The following is a 22,551-nucleotide window of genomic DNA, read 5'->3' on the forward strand; positions in this document are numbered from 1 at the left end:
CGGTGTGATAGCTGCCCCCAAGGAGCTCAGAATGGGTGACAACTTAGAAATAGCAACGTTTGCCACATTCTGCCTATTTCCATCCCAGTAGCTGTACCTACAAAAGTGTATGCCACTATGAAGATGCTGATTCTTCCTGTAATTTATTGGCAAAAAGGATAATTTCCCCCAATTAAACATGAGAAACTACATGCCATTAAACCCTTTGTTTACAGACTGAAGGAACTGCATGTCCAATAATTTAGTATAGACCATATGCTGGAGCGGGTAGTACAACATTTTATATACCCCCCATTTCTGCATGTTTATATTAATCCGAATAATCTATTAATTATAATATTATTGATCTGTTTGAAGTGATGTCTAACCAATTATATTAACAAAAGAATTACACGTGGTATTTGCATTTGCGTGGCTGAATTAATTGTATACTAATATATGTACGCATACTAATGGTAGAAAAATAGAATATTGCATGATATATGTTGCTTTTGTGACGTAATTGTAAGTTGCACCAGATGACATCGTTGGGTGAATATAAATGCTTTGAATGTTGCTATCATGCTAGATAATTACTTACACATAGGGGAATTAGTGAGCGTTTAACATTTTATTAGCCATTTCAATGTTTTAATTACGTTTTGTGTTTGTTTTGCTTAAGTTGACCAATTTGGGCCTTTGTAAAAATGGCAGAGTCCGACACGATGGTCTGGTCACTGTTCCACAAGGTTTCGGATGAAGTGCAACTGCGCCACAGCCAGCAACAAGTGGCCTCGTCTTGACCCCATGTGAGATGTATCCATCAAGGACGCACTGGGAGAGTTGCCAAGTTGCAATACTAAGAGACGGTCTTTAAACCAAAACCAGCAAGTGTGATGACCTAACCTGACAGACTATGTGAGAACTTCACCGAATGACCCCAAATTATCCAATCAGGACTCTCTAAAACTGATTTTTGTTACATCTTGACATAAAATTCACTATAAAAGATGGTAAACTAGTGAGTTAGGCGCAAACCTTTCCTTTTTCCTGATGTTATGCTGACGGAGAGGATGGTGACACTGCTGGACAGCTGTTATCCTGAATCTTTGAAAGACTGAATTGCTGCCTAACTTTGATGAATTAAAGACTTTTCCACGACTTGATTGACTTAGAGGACGACTAATAGCCAGATTAGGTAAATTTGATGTTCGGTGATTTGGCTTATGACTTATTAAAATTGCAATTTATTAGATAAACAAAATTATTATTCTAACGAACAAATGTGTCGGGTGATTTATTTAGAGAAATTAGAATAAGATTAAATGTAGATTAAAGAATTGTGTAACCAAATATCCAATATCAACTAACTGATCCATCGACTAAATGGAGGGAATATCTTGAGGTTCAGAGTTTAATAAAGGTACTTAATGTAGGTTCAAGTAAATTAAGTTATTTAATCAAAAAGGTATTCCTTTCATGTCAGACGGATCAATGAAGTGTGAGTGCTGGTGTTATGGGCCCCACCAATGAATGTATTGAGTGAATGTGCTAGTGTGATATTTGATCTGTGACGAAGGGAGGATTTAAAATTCCACGCTGCATCAGTTTTTCTGGTAGCAGTATGATGGTTGTTATTGTTTTGATTTGGTGATTTTTGCTTGTAAATTGCTTATTGGTTATTGATTAGTATTGATTTATGTATCAACACTATGTTGAGTCGCGTCGAGTTCTATGTTGTTGGCACGGCTTCTGGGATGTAGGAAGTCGGAAGTTTGTAACGGTTCCGTAGTAGAGCAGAGGTAAGCGCTGCTCTCGGGAAAGACGGAATTGTTGTTGCCCTGTAGGTACGCAGGGAAAACATGTGACGATTGAAGTCGCACGACGCATTGTCTGGGTTCGATTTCGGTAATATCGTCGTGTGTTGCCATTAGAGACATTTTCTGTGTGAGAGAAGTGTGTATGATAGCAAAGGATACCTGTGAAATTTTGGTCTTAGGTACCAGGAGGGCAGAAGGTACTCTGATAACGCTTATCACTGGAAAGGTAACAGGGGTTCTCTGAGCTCACTAGAAGAACAGAGTAGAGGGAAGTGCTACTTTGTTAACGAGTGTCATCATTCTGTAGTAGGACAGATGGTTCGCTGTTCTCGGGAAAGACAGAATTCTGTGTGAATGTTCTACATTTTCTCGTATGAAAGTGCGTGAATGTGAAGGCATTCCGGTTAATTGTGAAACTCTAGTTTTATTTCTCAGGAGCATTGGGTTTCCAACCAAGTGTCTTAATTCTGGAGAAACGGTTAGCTAATGCTTGTGAGAAGGGTAAGGTAGAGAGATGTGCTACTTTATCAATGGAAGTAACGATTCCGTAGTAGGGCAGAGGTAAGCGCTGTTCTCGGGAATGACAGAATTCTCGTGAGAAAGGTCTATTGGTATTCCTTGGCTAGCGAAGTGGACAATGGTGGTGTTTTTGTGTTTTTACTAACAGATTTGTAAATTTGAAAAAAAACTTACCAAGTGAATTTTGTAAAGGAGTGGTAGACAGGAGCAGGAGCTGCGGCAGCGGCTGCTGACGTCAGAACGACCACGCTGGGATTGGCCAGTCAGTCGGAAACGTAGAACACTCCTGATTGGTGTGTTAGTGTACGCCACACTAGGAGTGGAGAATCACAGGGTGACGTAGACCATCCTGATTAGTGCGTTAGTGTGAGTCGCGCTGCGATTGGAGAAGTGCAGAGTGACGTAGACATTCCGGATTGGTGCGTTAGCGTGAGTCGTGCTACAATTGGTCAGAAAAGCGGTACGGTCGAGAGGAGAAACTAGAGATACACGATAAGGCAGAAAAGATGTATTACGACCCCCCAGAAAAGGAGAAGAAGTCCTGGTTTGGTAGAATTAAAAAGTGGTTTAAGAAGGACAAACCGATTGTAACTAGGGAAGGACAATTACTTCCTCCATCGAAAACCCCTGCATCCTTTATGGTTGCAAAATATGGATATCACACCTGCATTTGGTTAGACAATTGGGTCAAGTATACTAAGAATGACGGAGTTTTGGCTTTTCCAGAACATGGTTCATTTAATTTGGCAGTTTTGAGAAATTTAAGAGAGAAAATTATGAATTTAGAACCAAGACCTAGACCGACACAATTTGAAGCATTGACAGAATGGAAAGATGAGATGCATGACCGAGAAAGACAGAGAAGTGGCGGAAGGTACAGGTACATGTTTGGTATGTCATATGGACATGAAAATCATGATGATTGAATGAGAACGTGGCGGAATGTGAGTATGACTGAGGGTTTGTTTCCCGTAAGAACTGCAGGAGAAAATGAAGGAAGAAAATGAACAGAAAAGAGACATAATGTGGAATCGAGAGGGTATGGAGTGAATGAATCAGAGGATGATGCTCTTGATGACATGTTCTATAAAAATCCACCCCCATATCGGCCAGAACCAGAAATATTAACACCAAGTGCCCCAATGAAAGAAACTTTACGAATCATAAAATCGGAACCAGAGTTCCAGGATTTGGGAAAAAACAATTCCATTAGAGAGGTAGAAAAGAAGTCCGAAAGTAGAATAAATGGTGAAAATTCAGCAGAACTAGCAAAGACAACCTTAGAATTAACAGAGAAAATAAGAGAATTAACCAAAAATCTGGAAGCTGTAACAGTTCCAGTAACGATAGGTCCAGTAATGCCTATTTTCGATAAACAAAAAGATGGCGAACATTGTTAACGGTATCATATAAAAGCAATAAACAGGTTGAACAGCCAAAACTGAGTCAAAATGAAAATCCATGGAGACAGACAATAAGTATGATTGAACCAAATACTTTAAATAATCCATTTGTAGGCCAGAATTGTGTAGAAAGACGTATAACAACAGTGGAGTCAATATTAGCAACACAAAAGGATTCAGAACAAGGTAATGTAGATAAGTCAGTAGGACCATCTACAGAGGAATTAAGTGAATGGTTGAGAAGCTTGCAGAGAAAAGACAAAGAATCTCAGTCAATATATGTGGCCAAACTACGAATGGTACTGGAAGAGTTAATAGTAGGAACTATCCCTACGGAGAAGTTAAAAACCCACCAGTATGAGGAGTTGTTATTTCTGTGTAAAAGCATAACTTGGAGAGCAAAAAGTCTCAATGAAAGATTAGAAGAAGTAGCAAATGAAATGGGCATAGATATTGAAAAGGTAAAAGCCCTACAGAAACCATATTGAATAGATTTCACTGAAAAGGACATTGAAAATATGAATACCACAGGACGAATGATTCAGATTAAGGAAATAATTATCTTGTTGAGAAAATGGGGAGATGTGGACAAATGGAAAAGTAGATGGTATCGAAAACAAGATGATGCTTCAGATAAAACCTTTTCAGCTTTCCCTGTTAGAGAAATTCCAGGAGGAGTATATGTACATGTCCCATGAACTAGGCAAGATATTTTGTCATTCACAAATTACTTCCCTCGACTACGTGAGAAACCCGTCGAGTGGTATAGACAGGTAGACAGATTTGTGAAATTGTCCAAAGTATTATGGATTGATCTAAACAGCCTGTTTGACATAATAGTACCAGCAGACCTATGGACAGAGTGTAAATTAATGATAGATTGGCTAACACAAGAATACCCAAGGGATCCAAGAACAGGGGCTCCAGACCCCGAGGTAATGAAGAAATACGAACAGGTTATTGCCTTTCTGAAGAATAAGGTTCCACCTAAAGAGACAGATTGGGTAAAAATTGACAGAACGCATCAGGAAAGCAAAGAGTCAGTGCATGCATACTATGAGAGGCTGATCTTGGCTTTTAAACAGTTTAGTGGAGATGAAAATCTGAGTGAAAAGGAAGTCATTTTGTATACAGGTTCGTATATGGTCCTCGTCCAGAAATTAGTGAGATGATAAAACAGCATACTGTAGACTGGCAGAATAAGAAAATAGACGAAGTATTGAGACACGCTAAATATTTCAGTGATGAGATTGAAGCTAAACAGCGAAAATTGAAAGAAAAGGCTTGTGGGCACAAGTGAAGGTAGCAGAGAGACAGGAAGCTCAATTAGCAGAACAAGCGAATAATACAGGATCAAGACAAAAATGTAGCCCTGGGAAAGGTAAAGGAAATATAGAGGAAGCTAAGAAGAAATTCCCGTGTCATAACTGCGGAAGAATAGGGCATTGGAAATCCGAGTGTAAATTTCCCCCAAGTACTAACGATGAAAATGCATCATTGAATCCACAGGTGCAGAATGAGGTGAGTGGTCAATTGCAGCGACAGCAGCAGGTTGTTACCCAACAGAATCAGGTGCCAAAACCGCCTTTTCCACAGAGCAAAAACTCCCAGAGGTATAGTAGTGAAACGGAATTGTACACCGGAGAACAGGTAAATAAACCGCCGTGCGCTAGCGCTGTTTCACAGTATTGGCTGCAACGCGATGATAGTGATTCAGGAGAAAGTTATTGACGGTGCTGAAGGGAGGAAGAAGAGTGCGTACTTGGCGCAACTCTAGAGGTAGACCAGTCAGGCCCATTTGTAGATGGAAAGATTAATGATGACAGTATTACTTTCCTAGTTGATACTGGTGCTACTCGATCGACTGTCAGATCAGCTGATGTTAAGAATCTTCCTCTCTCGGATGAAACGATCCAAGTAGTTGGTGTATCCAACAGGCAGATTAAAACTTACATTACAGACCCAGTGAAAGTTAGCATAGGGAAATTTTCTGAAATGCACCGCTTTGTCGTGTGTGATACCAGTCCTGTGAATCTGTTAGGTAGAGATTTGTTGTGCAAAATGAACTGCACTATATTTTGTACCCCGTATGGGATAGCATTTGAAACCCCGGATGAAGATGTGCTGTATAAAATGACAATGACAAACAGGGAAAATAAGGTTATTGAAACCTTTGCTGTATTTAACCCTGATGAATTACCTTAAGAATTCAAACAATCTGTTAAGGCAGAAGTTTGGGATTTCACAGGAGAAGAGGTGGGATTAATGAGAAATGTAGATCCAGTAAAAATAACAGTAAAAGAAGGAGTAAGTTATCCAAATGTTCCCCAATATAAATTGACACCTGAAATAATTGAAGGAGTGACTCCTGTGATTGAGAAAATGATAAAACAAGATGTTTTGAGAGAAATAATGAGTAGTCCATGTAATTCACCAATAATGGGACTGAAAAAGCCTAGTGGAAAGTTCAGGATAGTACAAGATCTGAGAAAGATAAACAAAATTGTTGTGTCCTGTTGTCCCATTGTACCAAATCCATCTGTGATTTTATATCAGATTCCTGATGATGCAGAATGGTATACAGTAATTGATCTATTCCATGCTTTCTTTTCCATCCCATTGCACCATGACAGTCAGCAAATTTTTGCGTTTCGGCGAGCGTATTTTGTCTTGGTGCCAAATTCCACAGGGGTATACAGAAAGCCCCTCGATATTTAATCAGCTATTGAAGAAGTCTTTGGAAAGTCTAGAAATGCCCGAAAATTCAGTATTAGTCCAGTACATCGACGACCTTCATGTGCCGTCAAAAACCGGTGAGGCTTGTGAACTTGACACGATAGCCTTGCTGAATCACTTGGCGGATGGAGGACTTAAAGTGTCACAATCAAAATTACAATTTTGCAAGAAAGAAGTACAATATTTAGGATATCCCATTGAAAAAGGACTGAGAAAAATAACGATAGATAGAATCAGGATCATAAAAAGAATGAGTGCACCCATGACCCAAATAGAGGTGAGAATGTTTCTGGGAATGGTTGGATATTGTCGTCAATGGATTAGCAATTTTTTGTTGATTGCAAAACCTTTGGTGCGATTGACAAGAAGTGATGTGAAAGATCCCATTGATTTGACCAAAGAAGAATTGGCAGCATTCAAAAGATTGAGAGATGGATTGTGTGAAGCACCTGCATTAGGTATGCCTGACTATGAAAAGGAGTTTAAGTTGTATTGCAGTGAGAGAAATGGATGTGCGCTCTCTGTGCTAATACAGAAGCATGGAAAACTGAGGAGACCAATTGCATATTTCTCAGCAATGTTGGACCCAGTAGCTGTAGCCTTACCTGGGTGTTTGAAAGCAATAGCTGCTACATGTCGAAGTTTGGAACAGAGTGAGGGAATTGTGATGGGATATCCTGTGAAAGTGTTCGTACCTCATGATGTGGCAATCCTTTTAATAAGGAGTCGCACTCAGTATATGACACATAGTCAGCTGACTAAGTATGAGAAAGTTATACTAGGTGCCACGAATGTAAGTCTTGTGAGATGTTTGAATGTGAATCCTTCAACATTACTGCCTGATGCTGAGAATGTGGAAGTCAGAGATGAAGCAGATCATGACTGTCTGGATGTACTTGATTTCTGTACAAAACCTCGACCTGACATAGAAGATGTACCCTTACCAGAAAGTGATTTTGTTCTGTTTGTGGATGGGTCTTGTTTGAGAACAGATGATGGAGTGTTAAGTGCAGCCTGTGCGGTATGTACGGTTGCAGCAGTAATGGAAGCATCATATCTGAAAGGAGTAAAATCGGCACAAGTAGCTGAACTTGTCGCTTTGGGACTAGAGCATGTAAGATTGGAAAGAGTGTGAGAGTGACTGTGATGACTGTCAGCCAGTATGGATTCGGAGTCGTACATGACTTCGGTCAAATATGGCTGCAGAGAGGTTTTTTGACATCAAGTGGAACTCCCATTAAGAATGCTTAAGTGGTTGGAAAATTGCTTGAGGCGATACAGTTGCCTAGGCAATTGGCTGTTGTGAAGTTTGCCGCCCATAGTCAAAGTGATGATTATATCGCCACTGGCAACAAATATGCTAATGACATGGCACAATACTGTGCACGAAATCAGAATTCCATTAATCGGGCTAAGGAAAGAGAAGTGATTTCTTGCTCCTTGATGTTTACTAACATTGTGGGAACATGGGAGGAAGTGAGACAATTACAGGAAGAAGCAGGAAATGAGGAAATGAAGCAGTGGGTAAAAGCAGCATGTGCTCCAAGAGAGAAGGATCATGTGTGGGTCTATCGAGATGGAAGACCAGTCATGCCTGATAGCATGATGTCTGCCATGGCACGGATGTATCATGGTCAGGGACACATAGGGAGAGATGCTATGGTCAGGTCATTTAAACAAACCTGGTACAATGCAAAATTCAGGCTTGTAGCAGAAAGTCTTAGTCAGAGATGCCTAATATGTCATCAATACAATCCTGGAAGAAAGACAGTAGTAAGTCTAGAAACAATAGGTCGAGAAGGGGGGCCTATTACCAGAATGCAAGTGGATTTCATTGAAATGCCTCCATGACGAGTCTTTGACCGGCACCTGCGCGATTTGAAAGGTACTTTACCTATTTTTAATTGCAGGCAGTCTACACGGCACCCCTCTACACTTACCTACTCCCTGCTGACGAGAGGCAACTACCTCGAAACACGTGTCCAGGGATGGCTAATGCGACACATACTTATTTCTTACACTTCGTAGCATAGGCGTACTCGCCGTCGCTACTACATCGCCCATAGTTCCATGGGGCAACTTGCTGGTATGACGAGCAGTGTGCGGCCATTTATACCTAATTCATTACGGCTCTCCTGAGCTACCGGACTGACGAGTCTTTGACCGGCACCTGCGCGCCTTGAAAGGTACTTTACCTATTTTTAATTGCAGGCAGTCTACACGGCACCCCTCTACACTTACCTACTCCCTGCTGACGAGAGGCAACTACCTCGAAACACGTGTCCAGGGATGACTAATGCGACACATACTTATTTCTTACACTTCGTAGCATAGGCGTACTCGCCGTCGCTACTACATCGCCCATAGTTCCATGGGGCAACTTGCTGGTATGACGAGCAGTGTGCGGCCATTTATACCTAATTCATTACGGCTCTCCTGAGCTACCGGACTGACGAGTCTTTGACCGGCACCTGCGCGCCTTGAAAGGTACTTTACCTATTTTTGATTGCAGGCAGTCTACACGGCACCCCTCTACACTTACCTACTCCCTGCTGACGAGAGGCAACTACCTCGAAACACGTGTCCAGGGATGGCTAATGCGACACATACTTATTTCTTACACTTCGTAGCATAGGCGTACTCGCCGTCGCTACTACATCGCCCATAGTTCCATGGGGCAACTTGCTGGTATGACGAGCAGTGTGCGGCCATTTATACCTAATTCATTACGGCTCTCCTGAGCTACCGGACTGACGAGTCTTTGACCGACACCTGCGCGCCTTGAAAGGTACTTTACCTATTTTTAATTGAAGGCAGTCTACACGGCACCCCTCTACACTTACCTACTCCCTGCTGACGAGAGGCAACTACCTCGAAACACGTGTCCAGGGATGGCTAATGCGACACATACTTATTTCTTACACTTCGTAGCATAGGCGTACTCGCCGTCGCTACTACATCGCCCATAGTTCCATGGGGCAACTTGCTGGTATGACGAGCAGTGTGCGGCCATTTATACCTAATTCATTACGGCTCTCCTGAGCTACCGGACTGACGAGTCTTTGACCGGCACCTGCGCGCCTTGAAAGGTACTTTACCTATTTTTAATTGCAGGCAGTCTACACGGCACCCCTCTACACTTACCTACTCCCTGCTGACGAGAGGCAACTACCTCGAAACACGTGTCCAGGGATGGCTAATGCGACACATACTTATTTCTTACACTTCGTAGCATAGGCGTACTCGCCGTCGCTACTACATCGCCCATAGTTCCATGGGGCAACTTGCTGGTATGACGAGCAGTGTGCGGCCATTTATACCTAATTCATTACGGCTCTCCTGAGCTACCGGACGGACGAGTCTTTGACCGGCACCTGCGCGCCTTGAAAGGTACTTTACCTATTTTTAATTGCAGGCAGTCTACACGGCACCCCTCTACACTTACCTACTCCCTGCTGACGAGAGGCAACTACCTCGAAACACGTGTCCAGGGATGGCTAATGCGACACATACTTATTTCTTACACTTCGTAGCATAGGCGTACTCGCCGTCGCTACTACATCGCCCATAGTTCCATGGGGCAACTTGCTGGTATGACGAGCAGTGTGCGGCCATTTATACCTGCCTCCATGTAACAGACTGAGGTATGTTTTGGTTATGGTCTGTCTGTTTTCTAGATGGGTAGAAGCATTCCCAACAAGAAGAAATGATGGGATGACAGTGGCAAAATTACTTTTGAGGGAATTTATCCCTAGATTTGGGTTCCCAGTGACAATTGAATCAGACCGAGGAGGACATAATGAGATCATAAAACTGATTTGTGAAGCATTGAATGTACAACAAAAACTACATTGTGCCTACCGACCAGAGGCTTCTGGTGTGGTGGAACAGATGAATGGTACTATCAAAAACAGGATAGGGAAAATGTGTTTAGCCACAAGTATGAAATGGCCTGATGTCTTGCCTCTGGTACTCATGACTATTAGATCAATTCCAGATAGAACTACAGGGTTAAGCCCCCATGAAATCATCATGGGACGAGCTATGTGGCACGTGTTTTTACCACTCAACAAGCTGATGACTATAACTGATGACATGGTGTTGGAATACTGTAAAAGCCTGGCTGACGCAGTTCATTCTGTGTTTCATCAGGTTGGAGCGGATGCCACCACCCTTGAAAAAAAGCCAGCCCATGATCTAAGCCCAGGGGACTGGGTGAGAATAAAAGTACACAGAAGAAGAAACTGTTTGGTTCCAAGGTGGGGAAAACCAAGACAAGTCATCTTGACCACAACAACAGCTGTAAAGTGTGCTGGATTGAAAAACTGGATCCAAGCAAGCCATACATTGAGAATTCCAAAACCAGTAGACAGCAAGGAGAAGGAGTATTTTGATGAATCAGAATCCAGTACTGAGTCAGATGACGAAGAGCCAAAAACAAAAGAAAACCCTGAAAGGGGGGAAGCAGAACAAAGTCTAACATATGTTCCAAGAAGTATTTCCCTGAGAAGAAGGTTACAGATTTCTGATACCAGTTCAGACTCAGGGACCGAACAAGGAGCGAAGTGTTCAAAGGAAAAACAAGGGAAAACCAAAGAAAAAGACAGTGAAGAAACAATAAAAGAGATTCATGAGACGGAAGTGCCAGATGAAAGATTGAGAGAAATTCCACCTGAAACAACACATTTAGATGGACAGGTGCCAGATACAGAGAGAGAGGGAAAGATTATTGCGGAAGACCCCCGAGGAGGTGTAGGGAACTCCAACATCCAGTTAGAAACAGGGACAAGTAGTCAGCAGGAAGATTGTGTGCCGGAGATTCGAGGAGGGACAGAAGTAGGGAAAACTAAAGAAGTGGTGGAAAAGAAACTGTTGAGAGTAAAAAGCAAGTTGAAACTGAGTCAGAAGAAAGCGAAGATGAAATACCTGAAGGTCGAGTTCTAAGAAAGAGAGCTTGGAGAACTGAAAAGAATAATAAAGGAAGTAGATTGAAAAGAGCAGCAAAAGATGATGTTTGGCCGAATAAAATAAAAAGGTTGAGATACCGACTGACACGAGTAAATTCACCAAGAGCTGAACAGGTGAATGAAGTGACAAGTCAGGTGAAATCAAAAGACGAAGAAACCACTGAAATTAAAGAGAGCAAACAAACCAGAAAACCTAACCAGAAGTATAAATCACCAGAATGGATGTATGTGGCCCTGCCTGAAGTAAAAGAAGAGGTGGATAGCCAAGGAAATCCAGTGGTGGTTGTACCAGAAGTGGTTGAGGAAGACGAAGAATCGGAAATCCTGAGAGTTATCTTGTCCGATATTGGAGAAGAAGCGGATGTTCAGGACATTCTGTATACCGATCACAAAGGAAAAGTGAAAAATGATGAAATTCCAAACTGAATGAGACAAGAAAACAACTGATAGAAAGACAATAAAATACCGAGAAAGATAAAAACTGGTAGAACCAAGTAGGTGCTTAGAGCCTTGGGTTAGAAAATTAGTTGTGAAGTAGAAGAGGCTAAGTCAAAAGACACAGTCCATTTTAGCGAAGATGGCAAACATAGATAGTAGAAAAGGTAGATGTACATTTTTGAAGAGATGGTGTAAAATGTGTTGTTGTTGTACAGGATTATTAATGCTTCTATGGAGTGTACTTGCTCTCCTGATCTCATTTAAAGTTACTATAAATACACTAGAAGGACATAGTGAAAACATAGGGAAGATTCAAAAGGTAGTTCCGACTAAAATAGATAAAATCTATTTACACAAAGACAGGTCTATAACTTTTTTCTAATAATGTATTTTCAAAATTGTTGTATGAATATGTAAAAACAATGGATATAAGGGACTGCTATGTCTGTATTCAGTTACCTGCTTCTGTATCGGAGGGAGTGACTTATCACCACCTTCTAGTAACTTATGGAATAACATGTAGTGTAATAGCTAGTCTATTTTATCAGACAGGGAAATTAGAATATTATTTTTCAGATGCAGATACTATATTTTCACAAGTACCGTCAATTAACAAGTTAAATAAGGTAAAACCTGCAAAGGTATTAGGTGAATTTTTCTTGGAAATTAAAGAACTAACATTAGAATACATATTTGAAAACAATTTGACTTGAAGTTTAAAGAAATAGGAAAATACATATTTAGATATGGTTGAAGAAAGGAGACTGAAAATGCAAAGAAATGCATTAGAAGGAAAGGAAAACAGTATGGGATGTAGAAATGGAAAAACACTTGAAAGGGGAAACGAGTCCAACTATGGCTTTAGATTGGCCTCAGAAAGGGAAATTGTATATTAGAAGGAATCAAACTGCATATGATAATTATTTTGTAGGGAATAGCGAGTGCCATGATACATACCGAATCATGGGTGGATGGAGATTTAAAGGTGGAAAAGATCCAGTTTTTCCTGGATTATATTTTATTTGTGGGAACACGGCATATTATCGTTTGCCAGACCATTGGTATGGCACATGTTATGTAGGCCTGGTTTTTCCGAAGATTTTTCACATGGATAGAGGAGAAGATGGTGTACATAACTTAGGTAGTAATTTAGAACGTAGTAAGAGAGAGTCTTTGGTAGAAATTGTAGGTGATATTTTTGGAGCATTGATACCAGCAGTGGGAATATCTCTGAATTCAAACAAAATTAGAAGATTTTCAACAGAAGTGGATCGTTTGTCAACAAGCAGCGCTGGAGGATTTTTATTGGTAAACACTGAAATGGTTGCCATGCGTGCTATGGTAATGCAAAATCGACTTGCCCTTGATATATTGTTGGCAAAAGAGGGTGGAGTCTGTGGAATGCTGAAAGTTCAACATTGTTGTACTTACATTCCTGACGAAAATAAAGATTTGAAAATTTATATTAAAAATATTACAGAATTGCATGACGAAATTGCACCACTGGAGGTTGAAGGTGTATGGGAAAAGATCGGAAGGAAGATATCAGCTATTAAAAATGTCCTAGTTAATTTAAGTAGTACCTTTTTAGGTAAAATATTATTTCCATTAACATGTGTGATTTTTATAGTATTAATGATAAGATTAGGGTGTATTTGTTGTAAAAAGAATAAAAACCAGAAAAAGTTAAAAAGAGAACATTTAAGGAGAAAAGACGTAAAACAAGAGAGAGAATTTGATGAGATAGAATTGGAGGAAGTTAAGGAGAGTATGTACAATCAGCAAAAAGAGAAGAGACAGGGGAAACTGAATTATGAATAAAAACAAGAAATCACTTTGAAATTCCGTAAAAGGGATACAAAATTTTGATGGTGTGGTGATATAATCACCAAAGGGGGGATTGCTGGAGCGGGTAGTACAACATTTTGTATACCCCCCCCATTTCTGCATGTTTATATTAATCCGAATAATCTATTAATTATAATATTATTAATCTGTTGGAAGTGATGTCTAACCAGTTATATTAATGAAAGAATTACACGTGGGATTTGCATTTGCATGGCTGAATTAATTATATACTAATATATGTACGCATACTAATGGTAGAAAATTAGAATATTGCATGATATATGTTGCTTTTGTGACGTAATTGTAAGTTGCACCAGATGACATCGTTGGGTGAATATAAATGCTTTGAATGTTGCTATCATTTCATTTCATTTCATAAGGCTTTATTCGAACACAAAACGAGTTCATAAAAGCACACATTAAAAAGACAACATTTCAGAGGCAGGAAAATTCATCAGCATAAAATAGTTAAAAAAGCATACTTTTCCTAGCATTAATGGATTTAAGAAGAAAAGTAGCTGTATAAAAACACACATCTGGATGATGCAAATTAAAAAGTAAACACATACAATCACGTAATGATCTGACCCCATATTTTACAAACAAGGGTTTCAGGTAAGCTGTCCGGAGGTATTTATACAATTGACAAAGCAGAAGAAAGTGCATAGTGCTTTGCGGAGTACAATTGTCACAGGGACATGGACCGACTGGGTGTATGTTCAAAGTAGGGAAGGCGACAAGGTTGTGGACTACTCCCATTCTAAATCTGATCAACACAAACCAATGTGCCTTCCAGGTTACTTGAGACAAATAAGGTTGAAGACCCATAACTTCGTTTAAATCGTGATAAAAGACATAAGTTGAAAGATTAGAGCTAACCCGGTGTCTCTTAATGGAGATCTGGTGTAAGAGGCACTGCTTAAGGTCAGATTTGGACAACACATCTGCCCCATGGTGGTCTGCGACAATATTGATATTAAAGATCTCCCGAAAATTATCGGCAACGTACTTCAACCATGGGATCCTTGTGTAATAGTCCAAAGCAAAACAATCGGAAATGATAGCTCTACACAAAGACGTCTCTTCTTTGGTCCAAATGGAGCGCCATAAGATCAAGGGTCTAAGGGAGATCAAATCGGAGAGGTTATAAATACCCAATTCGTTATGCACTAAGGCATTTGAAGCAGAGCTTGGCAGGCACAAGAGTTTCTTCAAGAATTTGTTCTCCTCAACTTGTAGAGATCCTGCCGGGTCATAGCCCCATATACCAGCTCCATACAAGGCAATAGAAACACAGCGGGATTGAAAAATTTTCAACATATCATTTACCCGTCTATCTCCCAATTTGCTTGCCATGGTAAAAATTCCATAAGTGCTCCTGGCCATTTTAGACCTTACATTCTTATGTTCATTGGCCCAGGTGTTATTATTTGAAAAAGTAACCCCCAAATACGAAAAGTTGTCAACAGCTTGAATCTTTTGCCCCTCTATAAAAAAGGCTGGCTGTTTCTTTCCAAGCCTACGGCCGTATTCCATGACAAGAGTTTTGGATTTGTTTAAAACTAACTTTCTGCTTTTAATAAACTGCATAAAACCATCCAGCAATTTTTGGAGACTATACGGTGTACGTGAAATTAAAACCGCATCGTCCGCATAAAGTAACACAGGGATATATTCATTATTAATTTTGGGGGCATCCACTGCCAGAGATTTAAGAAAAGAATCTATCTCATTGATAAAAAGTATAAAAAGCAGTGGTGCTAGGACGCATCCCTGGCGTATTCCACGGCCAATCCTAAACAAGGGAGTACATTCACCTTGCGGACCATAACGGACGCAAGCTCTCAGTTTGGTGTATAGGCGTGCTAGGAAGAAGATGATACCCTCCGGGGCCCCCATTTCTAACAACTTTGCCCAGAGGATGCCGTGGTCTACCAAATCAAAAGCACTACTTAAGTCCGCAAAGCAGAGGTGGATAGTGCCGGTCTTAGCCAAAGTATATTTACCGACGAGCAGTTCTAAATTTATACACTGCTCGATGGTACCACGACCCTTCCTAAAACCAAACTGACTCTCAGCTAAAATACCATTTTCCTCCGCCCATTCCTCCAATCTCACCAGGAGCACTCGGCTCATAACTTTTACTGAGGAATCCAGCAGGGAAATTGGTCGATAATTCTTAGCTTCCCCACGGTTACCCTTCTTAAAAATTGGGACTAGGATAGATTCTTCCCAGGTCGGGGGCATTTCATTGCTAACTGCTGCTTTAAAAATATTTGTAAGGAGGGGCCCCCATATTTCTGGGACCAATCTATATACATCAATTGGTACCCCATCGGGTCCTTGTGCTTTTCCCCCTTTACTATCCCTTATACTAACCAAAACCTCTTGAACCGTAAAATTTAAGGGAATATGTGGCCATCTATTCTCTATGACATTAGACGCACCATCTGACTGGAAGATTTTGGAAAAATGCGAGACCCATTCTGTCTGCATAACGTTGGAGGTTAGTTCCGGAATTTTGTCATCTTTGAGAAATGGGGAATTGACAGTTTTCCAGAACAGGGGACAGTTATTCAATTCGGCTGCCTTAGTCAAGTTGTCCCATGCCTCCTGACGTAGTTCTATTTTCCTGCGTTTAAGGGTCTCTTTATATCTGACTCTAAGATCTGTAACCAAACCCTTATTTCTAGGTTTAACAGATAGAGCAGATTTCAACTCCCTCAAAGCCAGAGTGCAATTTGAATTGAACCAACCTCTCGGTCGGTCCTCCTTAAATTTACAGGTACTTGTAAGTTTTGAGTTGATGGCCGCATTAATACTAGTAAAATGCTCAATGGAGCAAGAAGTGCCTATTTTATCTTCTAGGATCGCGACAATATCTACCAGGCAACTGGATATAATAAAATCGGACGTGATATCAGCCTTATCCCCCTTCCATCTTAATCTTGTACCATTGGGGCGCTCGGCCTCAATACTATTAGCAGTGCGGCCCAAATTGTGGGTATCAACATTATCCCACAGCATGGCCTTTACTACCAGGCAATTATGGTCACTAAGTTGGATATCTATTACTTTTGGGGCCGTAGTCCAAGCCTCCAGACCCGGGGAAATGCAGATAAAATCTATTACTGAATTCATGCCCCGGCCTATAAAGGTAGGACAAGTCTCCCCCTTGGCATTTTTCTCATTAGCCATGATATACATATTATATGATGCAAGAAAATTATTTAAGGCATCTCCATAGTAATTATGTAGAAAGTGAAGAAACCCATCCTTGTGACCGTCCCCAAGCCCACAGACATTTACCTCTGAGAGGGGACAGGTAGTAATATTAAAATCCCCTGCCAAAAACAAGTCAAAGACTTCGTTAGTGTCCTTAATAAAGTCTTCCAGAGCCTTTGAAAGATCTTTGACCGGCTGATCCCTAGAATCAGTAAAAACATTATTGTAAAAATTAATTAAAAGAATGTTCCTACCTCCTTTTATATTCAGCCATAAAATTTGGGAGTAGGCCCCAACTGTAACATATTTAATAACCAACAGAGGAGCTTTAACTGAAAGCAAGACAAGTAGGCCCCCCTTAGCTCTTCCCGATACTGACCCGGTAGCGGGTAACTGGTATGAATTGAAACCACTATAGCCTTTGAAATCAGTGCACCATGTTTCTTGTAGGCAGATTATATCAAAAAGATCTAAAAATTCCAACCACCCCAGACTATCTGCTTTTGATCTAATTCCAGCAATATTCCAACTTGCAATATAACAACTGGATAAACCATGGCTGCCTGTCCCCAATTTGATACAATTATTATTAGCTTGTTGGGAGGTGACAGTATTAAAAGTTTCTTTGTCTAACACAGAATAACCTACTGTATCATTCTCTTTACCCGAAGGCGTACAGTCTATGTATGGAATAGGATTTTCCTCCTCTAACCCTGACGAACATACAATTAGACCTGTATCTAACAGGATTTGGTTCCCCGGGGATTCCGGAGGGGCTATGCCCACCTCCGTTCGAGGTTCCGTGCAGACAACAAGAGCACCCATCTTATCCACTAGTATGGGCTCCTTTATTGACTCTAAAACAGCATCCAACTCCTGTCAATCGTTTTGATCCAACCCACTCAGGCATTGAAATCGGTTGGCAGTGTCAACCTGGGGGTTGTTTGTCATACTGAACACCTCTTCTCTCCTCAATCTCCCTCTCCCCTGATGCACTGGAGGGTTCTCTATATGGTGACTATAGAAATAACCCAGAGGGCAGAGTGAGATGCCCTGATCAATGCTAGAGCGGAACGAGGCACGGATCAGAGCTGTAGTAGCAAGATGGGGATTACTAAAATTAATAATAATACAGTCGCCAGGTATATTTTTAGGGGACTTTCCAATCCAATTAGTTCTGGTAGTGGTCAGAATCTGATCCGCCATAGCCACGGGAAAGCCACATTCACGGTTAAGCCATGCCACGGTTTTATTTTTGAGAGAATCATAGGTTTCTACTGAGCGATAAGGCCCATCCTCTCTAGTAGGTGGGACATTAGTAAGAACTGCCACATAAGGTGCACAGTCGGGTGGCAGATTTGGTTGGGGGAGGTCATGGTTATTGAACCTCCCCCTACCAGAGGTTCTGGCTGTATTCCCCGTTGCATATCATGCTAGATAATTACTTACACCTAGGGGAATTAGTGAGGGTTTATCATTTTATTAGCCATTTCAATGTTTTAATTACGTTTTGTGTTTGTTTTGCTTAAGTTGACCAATTTGGGCCTTCGTAAAAATGGCCGACTCCGACACGATGGTCTAGTTCACTGTTCCACGAGGTTTCGGATGAAGTGCGCTTGCGCCACAGCCAGCAACAAGTGGCCTCGTCTTGACCCCATGTGAGATGTATCCATCAAGGACGCACTGGGAGAGTTGCCAAGTTGCCATACAAAAAGACTGTCTTTAAACCAGAACCAGCAAGTGTGATGACCTAACCTATGTGAGAACTTCACCGAATGACCCCAAATTATCCAATCAGGACTGTCTAAAACGGATTTTTGTTACATCTTGACATCAAATTCACTATAAAAGATGGTAAACTAGTGAGTTAGGCGCGAACCTTTCCTTTTTCCTGACGTTATGCTGACGGAGAGGACGGTGACACTGCTGGACAGCTGTTATCCTGAATCTTTGAAAGACTGAATTGCTGCCTAACTTTGATGAATTAAAGACTTTTCCACGACTTGATTGACTTAGAGGACGACTAATAGCCCGATTAGGTAAATATGATGTTCGGTGATTTGGCTTATGACTTATTAAAATTGCAATTAATTAGATAAACGAAATTATTACTCTAACGAACAAATGTGTCGGGTGATTTATTTAGAGAAATTAGAATAAGATTAAATGTAGATTAAAGAATTGTGTCACCAAATATCCAATATCAACTAACTGATCCATCGACTAAATGGAGGGAATATCTCGAGGTTCAGAGTTTAATAAAGGTACTTAATGTAGGTTCAAGTAAATTAAGTTCTTTAGTCAAAAAGGTATTCCTTTCATGTCAGCGTTTGGACAATTTATCTCTCCCATGAGAACGGATCAATGAAGTGTGAGTGTTGGTGTTATGGGCCCCACCAATGAATGTATTGAGTGAATGTGCTAGTGTGATATTTGATCTGTGACGAAGGGAGGATTTAAAATTCCATGCTGCATCATACATTGTGTCAGGGCCAAACCTCCAAAAAATAAGAGAAACACATTCCTGTGCCACATATTTTCCCCCACAGTGCCTGACTCAAGTGCATTGACAACTTGTATATTCATTCACACTCTCATAAATGTTTTGATGATGCACTTGTTTACAGTAGTAAAATGGGGGAGAATCCATACTGCCTGAAATGAAGATACAAATTAAATGTACGTCTCGAGAATGGTTGTTCAAATAGCAAACACCAGAAAACGACTGACTCAGAATCAAAACACCCAAAAATGAAATTATGACAACAGAGGTAGCTTGAGCAATTCATTGAGGCGGAGAAGTCCAGACCATAGACACAGCACCCCTCAGGGGAAAGGAGGGTTTGGAAATGATGCCTACAACATTGAAGGTAAGGGGAAGGGGTAAATAATAATACATTTCACCCTGTGGCACACCAGGCAGATAGACCGACATGTTACTTGGAGCAACTCTGCAATTAGGATCTTTCTGTTTGCCTTCATTCTTAGTTATGTCCCAATACCTTCTACACTTGAGTGCTAAAAGAGAGACACATTCAAAAATTAGGATGAGTGAAAGATGTCACCGCCACAGCCAAATGAAAGGCATGGTCTTGTCTCAATGAAAGAGGTATAAGTGATAGCTCTGCTTCACAGAGTCTAGCTGGAACAAGTCATTGCAGGAGCAAGACAGAAATCAAGGCAGATTCCTTATCATTAAAAAATGTTTTCTGTGATTGCCAGAGATCCAGGACATCAAAACAAATCTGTTTGAAGTGATGGCTCACGAGGCATCAAAAGTAGGTTTATTAAGAATGGCATTTAAAGGGAAACCCCAAAAGGAACAAGAAGGAGAATACAGAGTAGTCAAGATATAAAAGGTTAAGGAATTTATCAAGGTAATAAGGAAGTCGCAGTGTACAAGAAAGATCTCGAAAACTCCTTAAGCAAGTTGAACCTTTGTTTAGTGGGTAACCAAGGAAGGGAAAGAGGTCTAGATTCCAATGAAGTGCTTTTTCCTCTGACCTGATCAATATCACACTGCTAAACGTAGGAGAGGAATATATATTTACATCAAAAACTCTCAAAGTGCCATTTATTAAGCCTAAAGCGGAAGTCTACGCACAAACCATCCTGATACCCCTACAGGACTGCCTTATAGGAGCGCCAGCCTTGCAGAAGGTTCAGACTACCTATGGAATCACAATTCATTAAGGATTTTAATTTTGAATATTTCTTGATTTGAGTTTTGGGACTTATCAATGGTGACAACAATTGCACGACTTGATTCCTGAGCTGAACAGTATGAGAGTGCAGGTACATATAGTACCTTTTTAAAGTTGACAGATTTCTAGAAAGGGACATTCACACTCTTTAATGGTCAGTAAAGTAACATAAGTTCTGGCAAGACTTCAAAACAAGGACAACAAAAAGCTACATGGGACCTAAATAACTGGGCAACGTTTTTACAGATAGCTGCTTTCCCATTGCTTTCTTTCTAGTAAAACCTACATTTTATTTATAGGAATAGTGATGATCAAGGGTTTGTGAGGGCCATATTATAGGACTTGGTATTGTGTTAAGTTCTAACATAGGTCATGAAAAGAGTGAGGGGAGGTGGGGCATAAGTATTTAATGTTAATTGGCAGGGGATAGGCAGGTATCAACAGGATGGGGGTACTGGCTCCTATAGAGTGAAAGGAACATGGGGCTTGACCAATTTACCACAAACATGGCTAGCAACCATAACTGGAGACAGATCACTTTATAACTCAGTGATAACTTTATTTCGGTCGAAAGACCATAAAAGTGCACATACGTACATCAACAATTACAACAACACAATAAGACAATAAATAAGCATATAAAGTTAAAAGTTTTAAAAAAAGATTAAACTACAGGTTATCGATGTGAAAATAATTAGGTTAAAAAAGTTTGTCTCCTGCGCCACATACTGTATAGATATCGGGATACAGCAAAGACAATGTTGGGATGAGTATCATAGATTAGCGACCTACAAGCCTGCTTAAAATGACGAAATCCCAGGTTCCTGCAAATGGGAGTCAACCAACATTTCCTAATTGCATGGTAAGCAGGACAAAAAAGTAGCACATGTGCAACAGACTCTGATTTATGATTACAAGCAGGACAACTTTCCTGGTTTTGTGTCTGCCACTTGGATGAGAGGGACCTAACCGGTAGGGTACCATATCTTAACTGGATATACAATTTTCGAGCAAGTGGGGGTTCTATTTGATCCATGAATTCCTCTAGTTTGGGATCTTGCTTAACCATGAGGAATTCTAAGGTCAACCTGCCCATGGCTGAAGAGCTCGAAAGAGAAGAAAAGTTTTTCGTGGATATCAGAGAAAGAAGTTCTTTCCTTGGTATCCCGGAACAACTTACTAACGGGTTTGCCCACAATTCCGGGAGTCCTAGTTGGATACAAGCTGCATTAATATGCAGAAGCCAAGGGATCTTTTTATATTTAAGAGCAGGCCATATCTCTACAAATTCTGATCTATACGAGGTCAGTTCAGGCACTGACCACAGCCTCTTCCAGTACAAAATTGGTCTTGCACTGATGATCTCCTCTATTGGGACTAGCACAAGATCAAACCTAAGGGGGATCAACGGTGTGCTGGAAGGAAGCCCTAGGAGAGATCTTAAAAAAGACTGCTCAGCCTTTAAGAGAGACACTGTCTGCTTATGTCCCCAGAGTTCAGCCCCATAGATTGCAGCTACTCTTGCCTGCCGACAATAAATTTCAAGGACAGGAGACACTGGTTTAAAAGTCGATTTTTAAAAAACTTTATTTAAACCCCCTGCCAATTGGACAAGCTTGAGCGTTGACTTAGCAATCTGGGAGTTTCAGCTAAAATTCTCCGTTAAGGTGACGCCCAAATAAACGAAAGTTTTGACCCTTTCAAGGGGAATATCAAATAAGACTGGGTTTGGTTGCACCCGCTTAGGGGGGTTAAAAATCATATATTTTGTTTTCCCCAGATTTATTTCAAGTCCTCTTAACTCACAGAACTTCGCAAAACCATTCAGTGTGTTTTGTATGCCCGATGATGTTCTGGACAATAACAAAGTATCGTCTGCAAACATCAGTGCGGGCACACGTCCTGATACCGA

The sequence above is a fragment of the Triturus cristatus genome, chromosome 5_1 (assembly GCF_964204655.1).
Source record: "Triturus cristatus chromosome 5_1, aTriCri1.1, whole genome shotgun sequence".
NCBI lineage: Eukaryota > Metazoa > Chordata > Amphibia > Caudata > Salamandridae > Triturus > Triturus cristatus.